The sequence below is a fragment of the Hetaerina americana genome, unplaced genomic scaffold (genome assembly GCF_022747635.1).
Source record: "Hetaerina americana unplaced genomic scaffold, ioHetAmer1.1.p SCAF_3, whole genome shotgun sequence".
In the NCBI taxonomy this organism is placed as follows: Eukaryota; Metazoa; Arthropoda; class Insecta; order Odonata; family Calopterygidae; genus Hetaerina; species Hetaerina americana.
This window is the reverse complement of record NW_027286874.1, coordinates 83,951,864-83,973,575: the sequence shown is the minus strand read 5'-3', so window position 1 is coordinate 83,973,575 and position 21,712 is coordinate 83,951,864.

The following is a 21,712-nucleotide window of genomic DNA, read 5'->3' as shown; positions in this document are numbered from 1 at the left end:
TTCATGGGACTAGACTACTAACGATTTTTTCATGAGTTTACCGTTGACAGCGTATTTTAAACACAAAATTTAAGAGGTAGAGCATGGCCTCATTCGCAGAAATGTTCCCTTTTCCCACCCCTGAATTTCTCGCCTTCTCCTTTTTTCCTCCACTTCTATTTTTTTCTTCGCAGACCATTCGGTTTCCTTTTAGCTCTTTATCAATTCTTTATTGCCTTCCACCCTCATTAAAAAATTATTAACAAAAAATAAAAACAAAAAATATTAAAAAGAAATCCATTCTTCTATGAAGGTAGGGCCGAAATTTTAACCATGTTTGTTCTCATTCTTAATCTCAGAACTCTCCCAGGGATCTAAAACAAAATTTTCCCACCAGCATCTTGAAAAGAATTGGCCGCCCGGGTCCATTGGTGGAACTCGTTTAATGTTTTATCAAAGCTATTGGAAAAGAAAACATGTCTAAATTATGCTCCTTTAATATTTTTTTTTCGGATGCACTTGCTGACAATGTTTGAGTAAATATAATACAGTTTGTTGTTAATGTGTTTGAGCTGGTCATTGATATGAATTAAATTCCGATTCTCAAATAAATGAGAAACATTATTATGGCTAATATTAAATACAGAAACTCGTAACAAAAAGGTTGTCTTTAAAATTCATTAAAACATATTAATTAAAATATTTACCGAAAAATTTATAGCGGTACGTGCCATTTTAATTTTTTGCAATGCAAAATACGTATATATCTTACGCTTTGAAATTTGTAAGAGTTTTTGCCGGAAAGTCAATTCAAATTATCTCTGATAAAATCTTGATTTCAAAAGGGCCATTTATAAACAGCCAGTTTTATGAGCCACCATTACATTACACTTGGGCGTGATTGCTATTTATTTGCGTGCTCAGTAGAAAAAATTAAAGAAAAATACATTAAAACCAATCCTATTAACCTTATCCTTAAGCATATTTAATCACCCTTTCCCTACACATTGCTCTACCGAAAAGAACGTCTCGTGGGGGCAGTCATTCCAACCAGTGAATTTAGAGACTTTACAAAATCGGAGCTGGCAACATTGGCAACGCAATGCGACATTTCGTCCATTTCCCAGGCATACATTATTCCATTGTTTTATTTTTGCGAAATTGTTTCATGACGATTGATGAAACGGATGGAAGGTAGAATTGGCAAGAATTCCGAGAGAGGGAGCTGATATATTTTTTTAATCCATGTAAATCGTGTACCATCGCTTATCTCTCTCCATGCTGCTTCTCCGGACCACCCCGTGGTCCATGGGCCACCACCACTCGAGAAGCACTGAGTGAAAATGCCATGTTTTTCCAGCATTACCATACCCGAAAAACATGAGGCACTTCAGCAAAAACACGGATGGGAGCACGCACAAATGCGCATTCATAGTTCCACTCCCACTCTTTCCCAGAGCGACCGGTTGAACCACGTCCTGTGGCGCGTCTGCCTGCCTTCGGTCACATGGGCGCCATGGTGCACCACGCCTCATCAATTCGATTCCGCAGTCGATTTCTCTTTGATATCGTGTCGCTTGGGGCGGAATGGCTTAATGCGTCGGTCTCTCCTCTCACCGTCGTCGCTCCTGCTATGGTTGATAACCCTCACATTCCTCCACACTTCTACGATCTGGACTCCGCCTAGAGTCCAGATCTCGAAATATAATACCCACCTACAATTTTCTTAACTTCGAACCGCACACGATGGCGGATTTCTACTGGATAGCGAATGTTTCGCAAGAAACAATTGCACCATATTAAGTAAATAATATAAATTCACGGCCGTCGCGAATGGGCAGGGATATTCTACCATTATTAAATTAAATTTTCATGATTGATACCAGTTGAATATTTACATGAAATCTAAAACTTGTTGCACTCTGTGGTTGACTATTTTCCGAGTTTCTCACCTGGTAGTCCATTTGGAGATCATTTTAGGTTCATTGTTTGTATTCTATGAATACTTCTTACTCCCTAGAGTACCTTAATTCTTAGGATTGTTAGGATGTCATATTCAAACACTTTGACATCTTTTGTAAGCTATTAGTAGTATTTTTAGGGAAGGCGACTGACAGCTAAGGTCATTTAAGCCATTAGGGATGGATGGGAAAGGAAGGGTGGAGAGAAACTCAGGCGTCGGCATTAGCCTACTCTAGTCGAGAGGCTCCAAGGGGTCCGCAGTTTAACGTCACATCCGACGGACGTCGTCTAAGTGCTCTCCATAAAGCTCCTCAAATAGGGATCGGGATACCACTGCAAATAATCTGCCGCCTCCGCGAATCGAACTCGAGCCCTCACGGTGGGAAGCCTGTACGTTAGCCACCGCACCCTTCCGATTTCATTTCATAGGGCTAGAATCTATTACGACTCTCTGGTACTCTTCCACTCACTAAATTTTACTGGCCAGGATGATTTCGTTTATATATTAAACCCGACGTTATCGCTATAATAATATATAAAAACACCAGTAAGCACCGATATATTTAAAACATTGTGGCATGTATCATTCTTATCAGCTGAACACCGCGTTCACTTCAATTCTGGCTTTTTATTCGTGTGTCTAAAGACAAAATGCACGATTGATTTGTGAAAAAATAAAAAAAAAACGTCGTTTCAATGTTGCCGTCTGTGAAAAGGGGAACCTTCGTCATCAGTTGGCAACGCCGACCTACGCCTACCCAATCCCACATTCCCACTCCGAAAGGAATGAGGATAAAAAAATCCTGAAGCCGACCTTTTTCCCGTCAACCCCTTCCCGTATCCCTCCCCACTTAATGCGTCTGTGAGCATCAGCTGCTTGCTCGCCGACAACACCACCCCAGGGAATTCCGGGAAGGCCCGACAACGACTGACTCCCTCGACCGACGGGGCGAAAAACGGCCTCCCGCCTAGCTCTCACTGAGTCCGAGCGAGTGAGAAAGAGGGATAGTGGAGAGAGAGAGAGAGAGGAGAAAAGAGTCGTTGAAGAAGAGGGGGGGTAGAGCAGACGGGGAGGAATGAGGTAGAGTGACGGGCACGACAGGGCGGAGGGAGGTTGGGTGGGAGCGGTGGAGACAAACGACTTTATTTGGACGGAAATGAGGCTTTGGCGTCCCAAGTCCACTCAGGGCCTTGTCGCTGGGTGCGGAGGGAAGAGTCCGTCTGGTCGAAGGTGGGAGCTCAGGTTCGAGAGGGAGCGCCGCGGGGGCGTTGCACGGCTCAGACGGGGTGGGATCCATCGCTTGATCCAGCCGAAGTCGCCTTACACATCTAAGTTTAAAGAGTTGGCATTGATCGAAACAACAAAAGGGAACTCAATAAAAGATTTCAATTCAGGGTGCGAAAGCGATTGCCAAGTTTGGAACTCATCTGAGATGCACAAATCCGAGGGTCGCCACTAACTTATAAGCTCGGGTTAAATGTTTTATGAAAAAATATTTTTAATTTCAAATTGTAAATTCATATTTTCCCTGAAATAAAAACCTTAGCTTTGTTACATTTTATTTTAGGTAAATACTTATTTTATGGGCGTAATGATGAATAAATCAATGCAAATGCACGAGGTAGTTTCAATACTTGCTACAATTAATGGTATGCGCCTAACAAGGCCAAAAAATAACTAATGCATGCTGATTGACAATATGGTTAATCAATGTCAAAAGGCAGTTTCTCGAATAGAAGTAGGTTTAGGCTTGTTCCATCAAGCTTTTTCCTGGAAGGATTCTAGAGCATTTCCTGTCGTGCCTCTGTTCGCTCAGCCCAGTATTCCCATTGATCCAATTAATGCTGTAGCGCTGTTCCAATTACCATTTCATGACGGAGCGTAAAGAGGTCCACGTTATAGAGGTTTCGCAAACGAACGATCCGCACACCACAAATGCCTGGAGCCAACTGCAACCGGTCGCCAACCTTTCCTGAGACCCTTCTCTCGAACCCAGCTTGAAAAACCGCCGTCCGTTCGTCCATATAACCGGGGACAAATAAGTTATACTACTTTTGGGACAGAACTTGTAAGTGCATTAGGTTAAGTACAGCTATGCCTCCATGATAATCAATAAAGCCACCGCTGGTGTGTGCCGCAGGAGACAATGTTACACCAGGCATGCAATATCAAGTTTTAATAATGATCAAATATTTGTTAACAATAGATGTGTTTGTGAGATTATTTCAAAAGAATGGAAATAGGTTTTTCAGGAAGCCTTGCCACTGCAACTCTTTCCCTTTGCAAGGATTCGTGCCATGACGACCGCGGGAAGCCTTGCCTCTCCCGCTGCCGGGCACGACACACAGCCGCTTGGACCGAGTCCCGAAGTTGTCAGGACTCATATTCTCTATTGTGCCCATCATTATATTCTTGGGAATGATAAATGAGGTGTTTTCCCGTCGTCTTCTTCAATAGTGTTTTTAACGTGACACCATCACACAATGGCCTCCCCACTGGGGTCAGACGCCTTTGCGGCCGCCTAACTGAGAAACAGACGCTGCACGGACTACTTTTCATCTGGCTCCTAACCTTCGACCTATTCTGGCAAGGGTGACTCTACCAGGAGCAATTTTCATTACTCCCGCCAGTACAGCTCAAGGGATCATCGGAACTCGCAAGCCTTTCTACCACGTCAAGGTTTTAGCCCTTGGGAGGGCCATACAATATATTAATTGTTATTAATTTCTAAGGCATATTTTAGGATTTGAACTTTGAGTTTATCTCACCATTGGAATCCAATATATTTCTGATTCATGTAGTAGTCTTTTGTGTTTTTATATGATACCTATTTTAAGTTTAATTAACTTAGCGCTGTCCAAAATATATTCTTAACGGTAAGTACAATGTATTTCCAGGCTTTTGGGCCATTTTCAACGAGAATATTTGACAAAAACAGCAAAATGACGCTATGACTCCAGGTAAACAAATAGCTGTGTTTTAACCATATTTAAAAGCTAAATTAAGCATTTTTACTGGAAATATACACCGTCTTTAAGAAGCTTAAATTTTGCTTGAAGTGCGCGAAATTATATCCCCAGAATATTCTCTAGTTGTTTTATTAACCTGAAATAAATGTATTCAGCGATAAATGAAGTGAATAAGTTTAAACCATTGGTTGTCATACTAATTTTGAATACTCTTGAACGAAGACGGAAAAATAACCAAAAATAAACGAATAAAAGCATAAGACAGTAAAATTATCAATTTTAGATCATTTATGAGGAAACAATCAAGCACAAGTGTTATAGTGTTATCACTTTTAAAATTTTTGTAAATTGTAATTTACAAACATTTTAAACTAATTCATTTCATTTATCGCTGAATACATTTTTTTCAGGTTAATAAACCAACTAGAGAATATTCCGGCGATATAATTTCGCGCACTTCAAGTAAAATTTAAGCTTCATAAAGACGGTGAATATTTCCGGTAAAAATGCTTAATTTAGCGTAAATTCACAAGTGAAGTTTTTCTTATAAAACAATGAGATTATTGGCCCATTTTATTTTTGGTTATGCATTGGTCTTTGCATGCGCCTCTGTATGCGCTTCGCCCGATAAAATCTCTTCGTTATAGCAGCAACGTGAGAGTTTTTTCATGCAGAAACGGGTTATTTCCTCGATGAAATAGACTTCAATCGAGTAAAATGCTTAAAGATATGGAATGCAAAATTAATTCTGTTTTTGATTCCGGAATGGTATTGCGACTCCACTGAACATATTGACTATTAATGTGAAGATTATTTCTTTCGGTCGAACCAGTTGAAAGAGTGTCCAAATAAGAATTAAAGGAATATAATTAATAATTAATCAATGAAATCTCTATTTTAGGCCATGTTTTTTTAAAGTAAACATTAATAATAATGACTAAGTTTGTTTTTATATATTTTTCCGATGGGCACAATGACGTCAGGGATAAGCTTAAAAAAATTCCCATTCAAAATCGACATACTTGGCATTTATTAAAATTTTCCACAATATAGTAAACCCTTATTTTCATCTCTCAGAAATATTTTGATATTCCGAAAGCTCTTTACCCAGAAAAAGCATCCTGAAAATCCAATACCGCTAATCAGACCATCAAAATCTGCTGTATGAAAAAAATACAAATTATCGCGGAATTCCGGGACAAGAGGAAACTTCAGGACTGTTTTTCAAAGCGGTTATTTGCGATATTATGAATTGACAAAGGATAGTGTACGGTATGCGAACCACACTTGATGCACTATTCGGAATAAAAGCCATTCCTTCTATAAAAGAAAGTTTTCATTTGGTGAATCAAAGTGGACCAATTGTATGCGGTAGTAGTGGAGTAGAGGTAAAATGGCTAGTGACCTCACACAACTCGTCCTTGCGGGTTTGAAGTAGATGCAGAAACGTAAAAGCCTTTTTATTTCGATTTTCCTTCACATCAAGCTGTAAATTTCATGTGTGTACACTTGGTGGATAAATTTTCAATGAGACCATTTCAGAGACTTGGTGGACAAAGACAAAGAAGTCGTGGTGCATTTTCCACACAAGCCTCTATTTTTCTCTTGATCTATTAATTTGAATTTGGTCACTCGCTCAGCATATAAAACTATCTATTTGGTCTCCGCCTGGAAAGAGCGCCCACGTTCCATGTGCGATTTCCAGAAGTGAAGGAACAGATTCTAATTTTTGGGACGCTTTTATCACCTTCCAGCCCAGTCTTCCAATTGTACCGGCCTCCACCAAATTTCTCGTTTATAAAGGCATATAGCTCAGGTGTTATTGATTTCTAGGATCAGGAACTTCAAAAAACGAATACGAATCGAACTGGAACCCTCCAAGTCACCACGGAGGTGCGCGGCAGAGCGTGAATTTACACAAAACGTGCAACATTAAGGGAATATACAATATATATTACTGTGTTTATGGTTTTTATGGTATATATATATATTATTAGGTATTCTACCGGTTAAGGTAGGTTTTTGGATGGACATAATTACTAATTAAATAATTTGTGTCCCATAGCAAAACACAACATTCCTACTCTATATCTGGTCTCTCTTCATCTCTGAGTACTTTCTCCCTCCCTTCATCCCGTCCAACATCCCTATCCTGTTCCTTCGCTTTCCTCTTTTGCCCAACATTCTACGCTCTATCACAGTCTTCAACATCCCACTGCCGGTCATTACCCCCTTCATCCACTTTTCCTGCCTCCATAAGATTTCTCCCAACAAACCCCTCTCTTCGCCCGCCATACCAAGTACTTCCTCATTTGTTTTCTTCTCTGTCCATTTCACCTTCTCCATTCTTCCCCACACCCACATTTCAAAATCCTCCAGTCTACGTCTATCCTCCTGCTTCAATGACCACGTTTCCGCGCCGTACATAGCTACGCCCCATACCAAAGTTTTTACGAGTCTTTTCTTAACATCCTTACACAACGTCCCTGTCATCAACTCTCTCCTCCTGGTGAAAGCCTCTTTGCCTAGCGCAATTCTTTTCCTTACGTCACTACTACATTGACCGTGTTGGTCCAAGACACTACCGAGACACGTAAACTGTTCTACCTGCTCTAGTTTTTGCCCTCCTATTTTAATGTTTAGCTTAGCCTTTTTCTTTCTAGAAAATCGCAAAACCTTTGTTTTATTAATATTATGGTATATATATACCATAAAAACCATAAAGAAAGTAATCTCACCGAAGGTCGGTTTGGTTGATGACGGTTGAGTTCACCCAGTACTAAGCCCGACGGGGTGTGAAATTCACACATCAGGGTAGGGGGGGCAGTTCCTTTCCCTGTGCCGGTTATGGCTTCCCAGGAAGATCTGGTACCCGAAAAATCTCATAGCATAGTGGAGCTGCAGGTGCCCAGAGTGCCTTACCCGGGAATCGAACCCGGGACCTTCCGGTCAGCAGTTAAACCCTCTACCCACTGGACTACCGCGACCCTTATATATATATATATATATATATATATATATATATATATATATATGGGATTTCGTGTTCGAATGTGCATATATATGCATATATATATATCAAATTAAAATATATATTATATATGTATGTGTATATATATATACACACACGCTTAAATATAAAATGAAGTCAGCAGTCCAACCCTCTACCCACTGGACTACCGCGACCCCTTATATATATATATATATATATATATATATATATATATATATATATATATATATATATAACACTTTTTGAAAGTCTCACGGACGTGAATAATAATGTATAACACTTAGCACTAGTGGACACAGACAAAAACACAGAAACACAAAAAAAGAGACTCACTATTTTTCGAATTTTCGGTGGTCGTTGCCACCTTTATCAAGGAAGAGAGGGACAGAACTGAAAGGAATAAGAGGGCTGGAGCGATGGATGGAAGGGGAAGGTGGGGAGGGAATTCCGAAGGGACGGGTTTGGAGGGGCAGCGTTAGAAGGGTGGGGAGTGGGTGGTTCATCTGGCTTTTGGAGTCCTGGAACTGGCCAGGAATCAATATTAGGCACTAATTACCCTGCTCTAATTATATTTTCATCCCCCTTCCACCCCCATCACCTTCTACATTTTCCCCACCCTTCTAACGCTGCCCCTCCAAACCCGTCCCTTCGGAATTCCCTCCCCACCTTCCCCTTCCATCCATCGCTCCAGCCCTCGTATTCCCTTCAGTTCTGTCCCTCTCTTCCTTGATAAAGGTGGCAACGACCACCGAAAATTCGAAAAATAGTGAGTCTCTTTTTTTGTGTGTTTATGTGTTTTTGTCTGTGTCCACTAGTGCTAAGTGTTATACATTATATATATATATATATATATATATATATATATATATATATATATATATATATATGGGATTTCGTGTTCGAATGTGCATATATATGCATATATATATCACATTAAAATATATATTATATATGTATGTGTATATATATACACACACACGCTTAAATATAAAATGAAAATATATCAAATTTAAGGGAATACAAGATTAAGGTTTATTTTGGCTCAACTCAATTAATTGTGAAGCTCCGTTTTGGCTGAAGACAAAATTCATGCAATCGCTATTATATAATTAGGTATTGCAATATTCTTCAAAGTTGTTATTTAATCTTATTTTCACAAGTATGAGGACGAGATGTTTTTGTACATTAACTAATATATATTGGATGAGCAGTGTTATGAATAAGAGTAATACAGGGATGCCCATTATCAACGGTGATTTTCAGCTTATATGGGGAGGAAATGGTAAAAGAGTCAAAGAAGGAACTGGAGGTCGGAATGAAATTCTTTCCTCTCAGCCAAGGGGGTAGCGTCATTTCTTAGCATACGAGAAAGTCTGTAGTAAAGGCACGAGATCGGAACAATGTAAAAGAAACAAAGTTTGTGAGGAATCCGAGAAGAAGGAAGTAAAAGTTGAACTTTAATATAGGAGGGCAAAAATTAGAGCAGGTGGAAGAGTTTACACATCTTGGAAGAGTCTTGGACCAAGACGGTCACAATAGTTGGAATATTAGAAGAATTGCGTTTAGCAAAGAAGCTTTAACATGAAGCAGGGAACTGATGATTACGTAAGTATAAGAAGTAAGTAAGGGACGTTAAGTAAGATTTTTATGGTAAGATTAGTGAAAAATTCGGTAAAGAGCATTACTATTTACGGTTCGGAATCTTGTTCCTTGAAGAAATATGAGAGGCGTGAATTGGTCGCTGTTGAGATGTGGGTGTGGAGAAGGATGGAAAGGGTAATTTGGACGGATGAGAAATCAAGCGATGAAGTACTAGGCTTGGAATGGGAAGAGAGAAGAAATCCAAAGAAGTCAGGAAAGATGGATTGGAGCATTTTGATTGTCGATGGTATGTTATGGACTATTAAAGAGATGAGAAAGTTAGGCAAGCAAAGTGGGGGTAGGAAAAAGATAGGATAATAGGCAGAATGTAGGAAGATAGACTATATGTGGCATTGAAGAACAGTTCATTTAAGAGTGGGGTCTAAGGTTTCGCCTCAGACGACGCTAAAGAAATGTAATAGCGTATAGCCTATGCCCATCCAAAACCCTAAATTAAAACGCTTGACTACCCAAGAATATTTGAACGACGATTGAACTAATATTTCGGCATGCATGACTGGTGCCCTAAACACCCCCGCCACAAGCCCTTGCGGCGACTTAGGGTCTTATGTATATGAACCACCTTTTGCAAACGATGAGGTAGGAATTCTCTACTCTCTTACTACATATACATTAATAGCGTAATGTATCAGTCCATCTATCCATGAGGCCTTCAAGACCTACTCGAAGGCTTTCTATAAATCTAAGTATTAAAAGTTACGTAAGGCTTTGGGCATAATATTTTTCGCATTTGCTCGACATAGGCTGTTTATGTCCGCGTGAGTTTGCGCACCTCCGCATTTACAACCCGAGAAAAACTGCGATATGAACGTGAGGGAAAGATTGGACGGCTGTGATTTTTTTTCTCGAGAATTGCTTTCTTGCGGAGGTAGGGCGAGAAGAGGGAGAGGAAGGCAGAGGCGAGGGCAGAGCCCCTTGACTGAGGATTACCTCATCATTTCGGTATTTGCCGGACCTCTCGCGGAAGAAGGGAGGGCGATGAAGCCAAAGGTGGACGTGGGATGTAGGGAGAGAAAACGACTGAATAGGGAGAGAGAGGTGTGGGGAAGGAGGGTGGGCTTACATTACGTGTATACGTAGAGGCGAACGTACCGTTGGATCAAACCAAACGCGATTTTCCCTGCCATAATGCATCACAAGCCCATTGTAGCCCTTCGACCTTTTCATTCTTTCAGCCATTCAAGAGGTTTTTTCAAAGATAGAAACTAGAGTGGCACTGCATCTGTTGTTTTCATTAAAAAACTATTAACGGCCAAAGAATTCCATAACCTGCTATGGAAATCGTCAGATTTCACGTGGGAAATACTTTAAGGAAGAAATGCTCCCTAGAAATAGCCAGACTAAAATATTGAGGAAAACCTCAAGAGACAACATTCAACTTCGTAGTACCCTAGAAGTTTCCACTAAGGTGTGTGGCTAGTTATTCTGCACCAGATATGTAACATCAATATTAAATGCTGCTTAAATATCAGATTCCAAGAGGATGGCAGAGGGCTGTAAACCGTGCGGTAGACGAGATTACCCAATTTACTACATTCTAATCAAAAGCTCACTGATGATAAAGGTCTTCGTCATTTTAGGTGCATTTACATTGCCCCAGAACTAGATAAATAGGATCGATCTACACGCCATTTATTATTGAAATCAGAATGCCACGTGGAGAAAATTTAAGCGTGAATATTATCAAACACTTATCTTGCAGTTAACACAACGCTGTTACGAGTTTTATGTGTGCTATTCGTGTTTCTGGGGAGTTCTTTGAACCACTTACCCTGTAATGATATGATCTGTGACGCCTATTTTCGAATTTGGCTTAAGAATATGCCTTGACACCAATACAATTATTTTCCTGACGATTTTTATACGGTTTAAAAGCTGTTTTATTATACGTTAACTTCATCTGTTGATGACCATTCATGGCAATTTAAACAGCCACTGATAATCGGCTCGTTAAAATTAGTCATTTTAACACCTACACTTGAACCACCGTTTTACGTGACTCATATCAAACTTTCAAAATTATCCTGTTACGTTTTTGCAAAATGATCGTGTTAAATGATTCATGCATCATTACGAGTTGTTTTTTGATTACTGCTATCTGACGTGGTCATCATGGTATGAGCTATAAAAACAAGTTGCCAAATTTAACTAATGACTGTTAAACTCGTCACTATGATTGTTAATTCAAATATACTCGGGGAACTGGGAAGAAACTTTCAAAATTAGAATTCAAAATATTTCAATAAAAAGAGTCGGGATCGCCCATGATCGAACGTTAAATAACAGATTAAATCTCTTTCTTAAATTTGACCCATGTCTCTTTAGCGATGATGCTGAAACTGTGCAATTAGCCCAATCATACTACGGTATAAGATAATTGTACAGTAAAATTAAAGAGATCAAGTGCAGCATAGATAGAACTAAGATGACATTCTGTCCACGAATGATGGGGGATCAGAATAAATATATTTGATCACGCTATGAGGGAAACTTTTTCCCTTTCTCATTCTAAGTAGTCTAGATTGTTCTCTTTCTCTCACTTAAAACTTAGGTATGGTCCTTCTTGATCCTAACATTTCCCATCTTATGTTTTGGGAAGCATAATTCACTTTAGTGGGTCGCGGTAGTCCAGGGAGTAGAGCGTTGGACAGTGACCGGAGAATCCCTGGATCGATTCCCGGGCAAGTCTCTGGGCACCTGCAGCTCCACCCAAGCTATGTGTGATTTTTCGAGTACCAGATATTCCTGGGAAACCATAATCGGCACAGGGAAAGGAACTGACCCCCCTACCCTGATGTGTGAATTTCACACGCCGTCGGGCTTCTTACTGGGTGAACTCTACCATCACCTACCAAACCGACCTTCGGAATGATTACTGTTTTAACTCACTTAAATACCGTAGTGCATTTCTTTAGCCTGTAATTATCATTATCTACATTATTTGAATTATTTAATGCATACATTTCGGCTAAATATTAACAAAATGTTAATTTTCATGTGGTACGACTAGTGTGAAACGGAAGTGCTGCACGCCATAACAGTCCGTGGCTTAAGGGATACCATTCCAAAGTATATAAGAAGCCCTACTAACATCTTAGTTCTTTTAGGAATATCAATGCGGAAGGCATTTTGGCGTCTAAAAATACAGCATCTATTTGGGTGTTCCCACACCGCATTCCAGGATATCAAAAATAAAAATGTCCAGTTCTGTTTCGTTAGATCTGCTTTTCCCAATTCCATTCTGGTTAAGTTATAGAGTATGTCCCTAATGCCTAGAGGGCATTATATTGCTACAAATGACAGCATCCAAGATTTTGAAAGATATCGATGCTAAAGAAATCGATCATTCTGCCTCTAAGGAATCGGAATCCATTGGATGAAACAGTTCATTATAGGCAGAGAGAACTTCAGGAGTGCCGCAGAGAAGTGTTATAAGGCTCTTTTAGGTAAACATTAACGACATAAGCTTTGACATTAGCTGAAATCTAGGATTATTTGCTGAAGACTCAGTTATTTACAGAGAAATAAGGACACCTGAAACCTGCGTGTTACTCTCTAACGATTTAGATTAGATTTTGCGGTGATGTAAAGAATGAGGGTTTCAATTTAACATCAGGAAATCCACAGCACCTAGGTCTTGGAATGAAAAATAGAGAAGAGGCAATTCAGAAAATATATGGGACCAAGTTAGGCATTTCAGAACAGGGAAAATAATTGAGTATTACAATTTCAATCCTCTCCTATACTTCACCCTTCCTCCCTCTTCGTGTGGATGATACTTCGTGCAGTCAGCTGCCATCTGCAGAGTACCAATTTTTCTAGCGGGGGCGGGTAACTCAAGTTACAAGACCTTGGCTTAATCAATGATGTCCTCTTCTTGTTTACCAGTTTATAGCATGACCTGTCTAAATACGGTGACGATCTCTCATATAAGCGTTTGATGGCCTACTTTATCTCCTATTTAATATATTCGGAAATTTGAAAACATAGAAAAATTAGCAATTGCTTAAAGCCGGGTATAAACGCTTACACTTTGGTGTGGATTCTGCCTTTGATAACTGGCTAGCACGTGCGTTTAAAGTATTTTGAGAGAATTTGTTTCCTCCATTCACCCCTGAAAACACTTTCCCTCATCTCATCTGATTACAGCCCTCTCTCGCACATACTTCAGGTGAATCGCGGGGTATTTGTACCGATTTACATGCAGTAGAATAATTTGCGAATTAGCCACAAAGAAGCAAGGTTTTAGTAGACGTGTTGTAAGGAAATGTAATGAAAAAGAAAAGTGAAATCTACGGCACAGCTAACTTTCGACAAAAGCGAACTGAATGACTCGAACTGTAATTATATACAAGTTACATCCGACGTCCCTCAGGAAATCGCCATTGGCCCTTAACTAATTCTCCCCCCACCAACCAGCTGACAGGGTGTTAAGTAAATGGAAGACTTCATGCATATTTTTGGCTTAAATTCTAAACATTCTAAAATTTTATTATCTGCCATTTTAATTGGAATTTGTCTTTACTTTTCACACTATTTTCAAAATTTGGGTAAAACTCTGTCTACGTAAGGCTACATGGGCTTCTCTGCTGCACCAACATGGTTCCTTTTTATCATGTTTGCAACTATATAGAATAAACTTCTCTAAATATTTGTTTACAAACACAAATACTCCAATATATGCACACAAACACGCATATGTGTACTATGCATGAATTGGTGCGTTGAACTAAATCTTGAAAATTTGGACTTAGATATTTGGATTCGGGTGATTAGATTCTATTTTGCTATAATTGTGTATCCTACTAGGGGAGAAAGAGTACTTGAATCTCTCGGGGACGTTGTGTATCTATCTAATGTTATCTAGGTGTTCAAATCTACCATGGCAATTTGGGGTCATAGTGGGTAGGTATGTCATAGCATGGTATGATGCATATGCATACAATATGTGATTTTAAAATAATTTTGCTGAGAGCACTAATTCAATTGCAAGCACTAGGTAAAATATTCCCAAGTGAGGAAATATATACGAATATAGGTGGGCCAGCCCGCAGACCAAGTAGACATGAATGAGAAAAACAGGCAAATGGAGCACAGCACGTGGAAGTAAAGCGAGAGGCAACGTGTGCGATATGGGATATCTAAAGGGAGTATTCGATGTAGAGGGAGAATCCGGGTCAAAGCCCGAATGGGAGATAGAAAATGGAAAAAACAGCGCTAGAAAATTGAATAAAATGATCCCGTTTGAACAGAAAAAATGAGATCTTCTCGTTCATCGAAGGCGGAGAACTGCCAAAAGATGAAACATGATCTGATCCCTTCGGTTCCATCTACTATAAGCCTTTATGGAGGATGTGGAACTCGATGTGAAAGTCTTCCAGCAGGGGTTGATAGTGAAGGAGGCTAACAAATAAAACGAGAAACCTTAGAAGAAGAGGGTTGAGAAAAGAAAAAAGATGAGTGTCTGAAGTGACAGAGATGAATGACTTGAAATCTGAGAGTCAGGGAAGGAGAGAGGAAGCGAGAGGAGTTCTTAACGCTCGCATGTCTCTACCGAAGTCGTCGAAAAATTCGGATTTTTTGTACAAAGTAAGGACAGATAAAAACCCCTTCAGTCTTTTAGGTTCTTCGCTTCTTTCTGAAAATTCTTTTGAGGGCAGAAGGGGTCGAACGGGAAACATTTTTTTAAACCTATGAAGCAGAGTGTATGACCCATCTTATCTTACTTTCTTTTCCACACTAATAGTAGTTCGACCCGCATGTCCAACAAGTATTTCAAAAGTTTTCTTTTATTTCTACATGGAACGATGCAGGCCACCGTTAAGCTGTGTGGAGTCCAAATTTGCATAATTTTTATTTACCCATAAATATGTAAAGTATTTCAATTACTTGAAGTTAATTTGGGGATCGAGATGGTGCGGGGGCTAACGTACTGGCTTCCCACCCTGAGGGCGCGGGTTCAAATCCCGGCGGTGTTGAATATTTTTCTAGGTAGGTATCTCGATCCCTACTTGAGGTGCTTTGTGGAGGGCACTTTGAGTGAGTACGCCGTCCGTCGGATGGGACGTTAAACTGCGGACCCCTTGGCGCCTTTCGTAAAGAGTAGGCTAATGCCGACGCCGGGTTTCTCTCCACCCTTCATCCTTTCCTGTCCATCCCCTATGGCGCAAATAACCTCAGCTGTCGGTCGCCTCCCCTAAAAACTACTACTACTTGAAGTTAATTTTAAGAACAACGAATCTACAATTATATGACACACTGCAAGCCACTGTTCGGAACTACATCTGCATTTATACACTACCCCGCCAGCCGTCGCAATGGCGTGTGACCGTGGGTATTAGATCACCAGCCATTATACTTCTGTTCTATTAGAAATATGTTGCAGGGAGTGATTCAAATAATGTAGATCATGTAAGTAACGTACATGCAATACGATATCTCAGTGTGACACAATGCGCATACAAGACGAGCTGGTAATAACAAGAATTAAATTAAACCAAGATTAGATGAAATAATCACTACATATTACACTACCTAGAAAGAAAGAGAGTAAAAATATTTTCCCAGTATCGAGGTCGTTGGCAATTATTTCGATTCCTTATCGCTCGCGTGAAAAATGACATTTTAAATCTATCGGTTCTACAACTGATAATTCTAATCTTATTTTCAAGATGCTACAATACACGAGGGGCTAAATAAACATTTTCAGAACCGTCGCTCTAAAGGCTTACTTCCAATTCATGCAAGTGATTTAATCCGTAATTTTACCACCGCGAGTGATTCGCAACCTAGTTCACCATATAATCTATTTATGCCCCTAAGTTTTAACATAACAACATTTTACAATTCCAACTCCTCTTCGATCAACATGATATAATTAGGCTTATCAAAAAGATTTCCTGAGAATCCCATACGCTAGCACCATATTCCAAATTAGGTCTAACTAGCAAAACTTCGTTCCATATTGTAGGTAACCTCAAAGGATTTAGGTCAGCGGGCATGGTAAGCATCCCAAAGTCCTAACTCAATCCAAAATCATGTTCGTCTTATGTCAGGACAACGAGAAGGTAAAGTTCAACTGCACATTCTTCAAAGGAAGAATCCATCCGTAAATAAAAAGTAGACGTCGACGAGCTGCGTCTATTAGAGGGAGACGTAAATTCAGGACTGCCGCAGTTAAGTGTTGTTAAAGGGTCCCCACTCTTCACTGTACGATATGGACGATCTAAGCTCACACGTTAGTAGTGATCTGACTTTGTTTATAAAAAAATTTAGTGATATATAGAGAAACAAAGAAAGCGGCAGATAGCCTTCTACTTTAAAGATTTAGACCGGATATCGAAGTGGTGTGAAGACCGGGGGTCAGAATTAAATTTCAGAAAATCCACAGCATTTAGATCTGGGGTGAAAGAAAAGATAAAAAAATAAGTAAATTATAAAATAGATGGGATCGAGCTAAGCATTTCAAAATAGCTCAAATACATCAACATCTTATGGGAAGAGTCAACCCCAGCCGTACTCTTATAAATGGGCAAAGGATGGGGGAGGGAAATTAGAGAAGATATATGCAGTAAATCAATGAAAAATAACTGACATTAAAAATAAAATAAATATAATAAAAATACTAAAAATAAATAAATAGATAACGCAAACGGTTAGAACCAAAATATGTCTGGCTAAGGTTTACTAGATAGCATTAACCCTCGCCCTTGTCAAACACTCAGCAGTCAGGGGCTAGCGAGAGAATTATCTCTGCGCCAGCTGCCCGCCGGTTACAAGTAATGAAATGGAATAAATGCTAATAAATCACGTACTCTCTAGCTTGGATATACTATAGAGCATTGATCCTTGCTAGTCTCAAGCACTCAAACTCTATCAGGGCTTTCAAGATGTTTCCCTCTGCGCCAGGGGCCCACCAATCACACGTAATAAAATAAAATTAAACCTTAGCCAGGCATATTTTGGTTCTAACCGTTTGCTTTATCTATTTATTTATTTTTAGTATTTATTTATTTTATTTTAATTTTATTTTTAATTTCAGTTATTTTTCATTGATTTACTGCATATATCTTCTCTAATTTCCCTCACCCATCCTTTGCCCATTTATAAGAGTACGACTGGGGTTGACTCTTCCCATAATATTCATACGGCCGTAGTTACCGTTCGCTTAATACATCAACATCTGCATAATGAGGAAGACGATGGAGTTTGCACTTGAGATTAAAGCATTTACACACAAGAGGGGAACAGCAGTAATGGAGGAGGACGGTATTCATTGCCGCCGAAAAAACCTTCAAAAGCAATGTGCATAAATTGGTCGAGCAATAAGAGAGCGTTTAGTGTACAACAGAGAGAAATAATCAGAACAACATACACTTTTGCTTACTTTATACAACACCCGATTCCACTTCCGAAGCAATTAACGTTTTAGGTAACAAAGAATCTGATTTTAACCGCAAGAACATGAAAAGCATTATTATACCTGTAGTTGGAGGTGATTTCAATCTTACTTCAATGGAATGCGATCCACCCACTCAATGTAAACAATATGAACACCAACCAGAGGAAACAACTTTCTAGTTCTTTGTTCACTAAGCCACCCCGAAATAATCACACGTATCATATCGAAGGGATAAGTGACCACAATACCATTGTTGTCGAATTCTATGCATCAGTCAATAAATTGTAAAACCTAGACGAAAGTCATCCATTTTCGAGAAGGGGACCTTTGAGTACTTTCCCGAATATCTCAGAAAAAATCTACAATTACTTATCACGAAAACTTACAATGCTGGAACTGAAAATACCGCTACCTGCAGCGTTGGGTCACATTCCCTACCGGTGTCCTCGGGGGAGGAGACCGTTGTATGTTGCATGTCTATGTGGTAGTGGAATTTGTTTCTTACTTGTACAATTCTAGCTTGCACGTTAATGAATACATTTTTACTGCATCCTAAGGTACAATTGTTTGTCAGTTGATATTATGTGTATTTGCATGAGAGTAAGTTGAAAGTATTTTGGCATGAATGAATACGCCACCGATGGTATAGGTTTGCATGGATGCATTTTTTTTTGCAATTTTGCATGTAGTGTTGTTCCCTTTTACAGATGGTGACCTAACACTGGTAACACTGTACTGTAACCTTGTACTATATAGGTTCCATTCTGTCTCTTTTAAATTTACTAGGGATACTATTCTCTATGTGTGACTTCGAGAAAAGCACTCCACAAACTCTTACTGTCTCTGTTTTCACTACTTCCCTTAAATGAACCATAAGACAGCTCATGCCTTAATCCTTCGTAATCGGTCCGGTCAAATGAGTTAATTTATTTTTTTTGGGTTTCTGATTTTTCATAGTCATCAAGTTAACTTTAACTAGCAATATTCTGTGATCACTAAGTCCCTCAATTGTTGCTGTATTTAGGACATCCTCGGATGAATTTGTGCCTACTGATTAAGTATACTCGTATTGTTTCCTCTGGTGGGTGTTGGTATTAATTGGTTTAGCGGATGTGATATGAAAACATGTTTCCAGTGATTCCCAAGACTCCTTGTCCTAACCTCCTGCGATGAAACTACTTTTTCCAGTCTATGAATGAGAGATAATTTTTCTATGATGTAAATGGGCATTCAAACTAGCGACCTCTCTTTATAGTTCCACAATTGAGTTTAGTACAACTCACACATATGCAGATAGATATAATATCAACTAACACACATATCCCCCTACGAATATATCTTAAGTCTACGCAAAGTTTAATCTTGTCCTCATTTGTAAATTAAATATCTTTAGTATTTCTATAATGACTCTGATTTCATAATATTATGATTCCTGATTGTCCGAGGAAACAATAAGTATTGGTATCTATCTATCTGTACTGGAATCCATCTCCATTAATTTATCTTTGTGGTCTGATCTACCTAAGTAGTGTGAGGCCATTGTAATTCCTTCAGTGTCATCGTTAAACTCGTTTGTTCTGAACCATTTTAAAAGTCTAAGTCTCGCTTGTTCTCTTCGTACTTCAAGTGGCTCCCAGCCTAAATCCCCTATGATATCTGTCACACTTGTGTTCTCATCATAACAATTTTTAACAACTCATTCTCTGAACCTTATCTAATTCTTTTTGTCAAGTTTTCTCCCAAGGATCCCAAATACTTGCGGCATATTCCAAATGAGGTCTAACTAGAGCAAAATAACACGTCTCTTTAACTTTTTTATTACATTTCCCCACCACCCGTTTAATGAAGTCGAGTTTCTTTCAAGCGGATCCACATATTGTCCTGACATGTGCACCCTATGAAAGGCCTGGTGTTTGAACTACCCCAAAATATTTAACTTGATCGACCGTAGTTAGCACTGAACCCTCCATTTCATTATTTATGTCCTGTTCGCCAATTCCTTTGCTCCAAAATTTCAGAACTGCGCAATTTCCTTCATTAAACAGTAATCCCCATTCCTTGAACCAAACCAATAGTCTCAAGAGAGTGGCTCATAATCTAGGTAATGGGCCCCTAATTCCCCTGTATACTACCGTGTCGTCAGCAAATAATCTGAGAGTGCTACTAACGTGTGAGCTTAAGTCATTTATGTATATTAAGAATAGAAGCGTCCCTATTAAACTTCCCTGGGGGATGCCCGAAGTTACATCTATATCCGTTGAGTACAACCCATCGATGGCTACTAATTATTTGCGATTTGACAAGAAGTCTCTTTCTTATCCAATTTATTATTTTCTCATTGATATTGTAGTATTTAAGTTTGTGTAACAATTTACTGTGTGGGACTATATCGAAGTCTTTTTTGAAATCTAGGAATATTGCATCGACTTATGTGTTGTTTGCTCCCGATCTAAGTATATCGTGAATGAAAAGGCCTAATTGTTTTCGCAAGATCTGTTCTTCCTAAATCCGTGCTGGTTGTGGGTTAGTATTTTCCTACTTTCAAGACATCTCATAATGTTAGTGACAATAATGTGTTCTAATACTTAACAAGAGATCGATTTTAAAGAAACGGGTCGGTTATTAGTTGGTTTATCCCTATCGCCGCCTTTATACAAGCCTTGTAGATTATACTCGTATGTGCTAGCTTCCAGTCGCGAGGTACTGAGTCTTCTCCTATCATTATCTCTTTTTTCTTCTATTTTCCCATTATATAAGGAAAAATCCAGTCATGAAGATAGAGTATCATTAGCGAAAGACCTAAATGCAATTCAAAATTGGTGTGAGACATGGCAGCTAGAATTAAATTTGAATAGGTATAAAAAGAGACGTTTCAGGCGTGATATGGTGATTAATCAAATCATGTTACCTGCTAGGTGAAAACTTAGTTCAAAATCAGTGGACATTTAACGCAGTAAGAGACGTTTCAGGCGTGATATGATATCATGATTAATTAAAAATAGCAATTTTCCACAAAAATAAAATTTAATGCGATCGGTTTCATTGTTACTACATCATCATCATCTGATGATGATGTAGTAACATTGAAACCGGTCGCATTAAATTTTATTTTTGTGGAAAATTGCTATTTTTAATTAATTGAATAGGCATGTTTCGATATTTTTAGAGGAAGAGTATTTCAACCGGATACACAGGGAACCAACATAACACACATGAAATTGGTAAAATATTAAGGTGTAACGATAACTACAGATATATCCTGGGGAAAATACATCCGTGCAATTTGCGGAATAGCTAATAAAAAGTTCGAATTCATAAAAGAATACTTGTGAATTGTAAAGAAAAGGGTCAAGCAGCTTTGTTATTTCACGTTAGTTAGGCCCCGCCTTGAGTATGCTACATGTGTATGGGATCCTCATGAGGTAGGCTTCATTTTGGAGACAGATCGATTGCGACGCAAAGCAGTTAGGTTTGTGAAAATGTGTTATGAACGAGGTAGCAGTGTCACGACAACATTGTAAGAATTAGGATGGAAGGGACTTGCCGGCAGTAGGCTTTAGTGCAGGTGAAATTCACTGCGTAAATTTGAGGCAAGCTAGTACTGCAGGACCCACTTATTATAGTAGATCAGATCACCAGCATAAAATCTGGGAGATTTATAGTAGAACGGATAGATTTGACCAAAATAGATGTGACAGCAATTGTGTAGGAGATAATTAGCAATG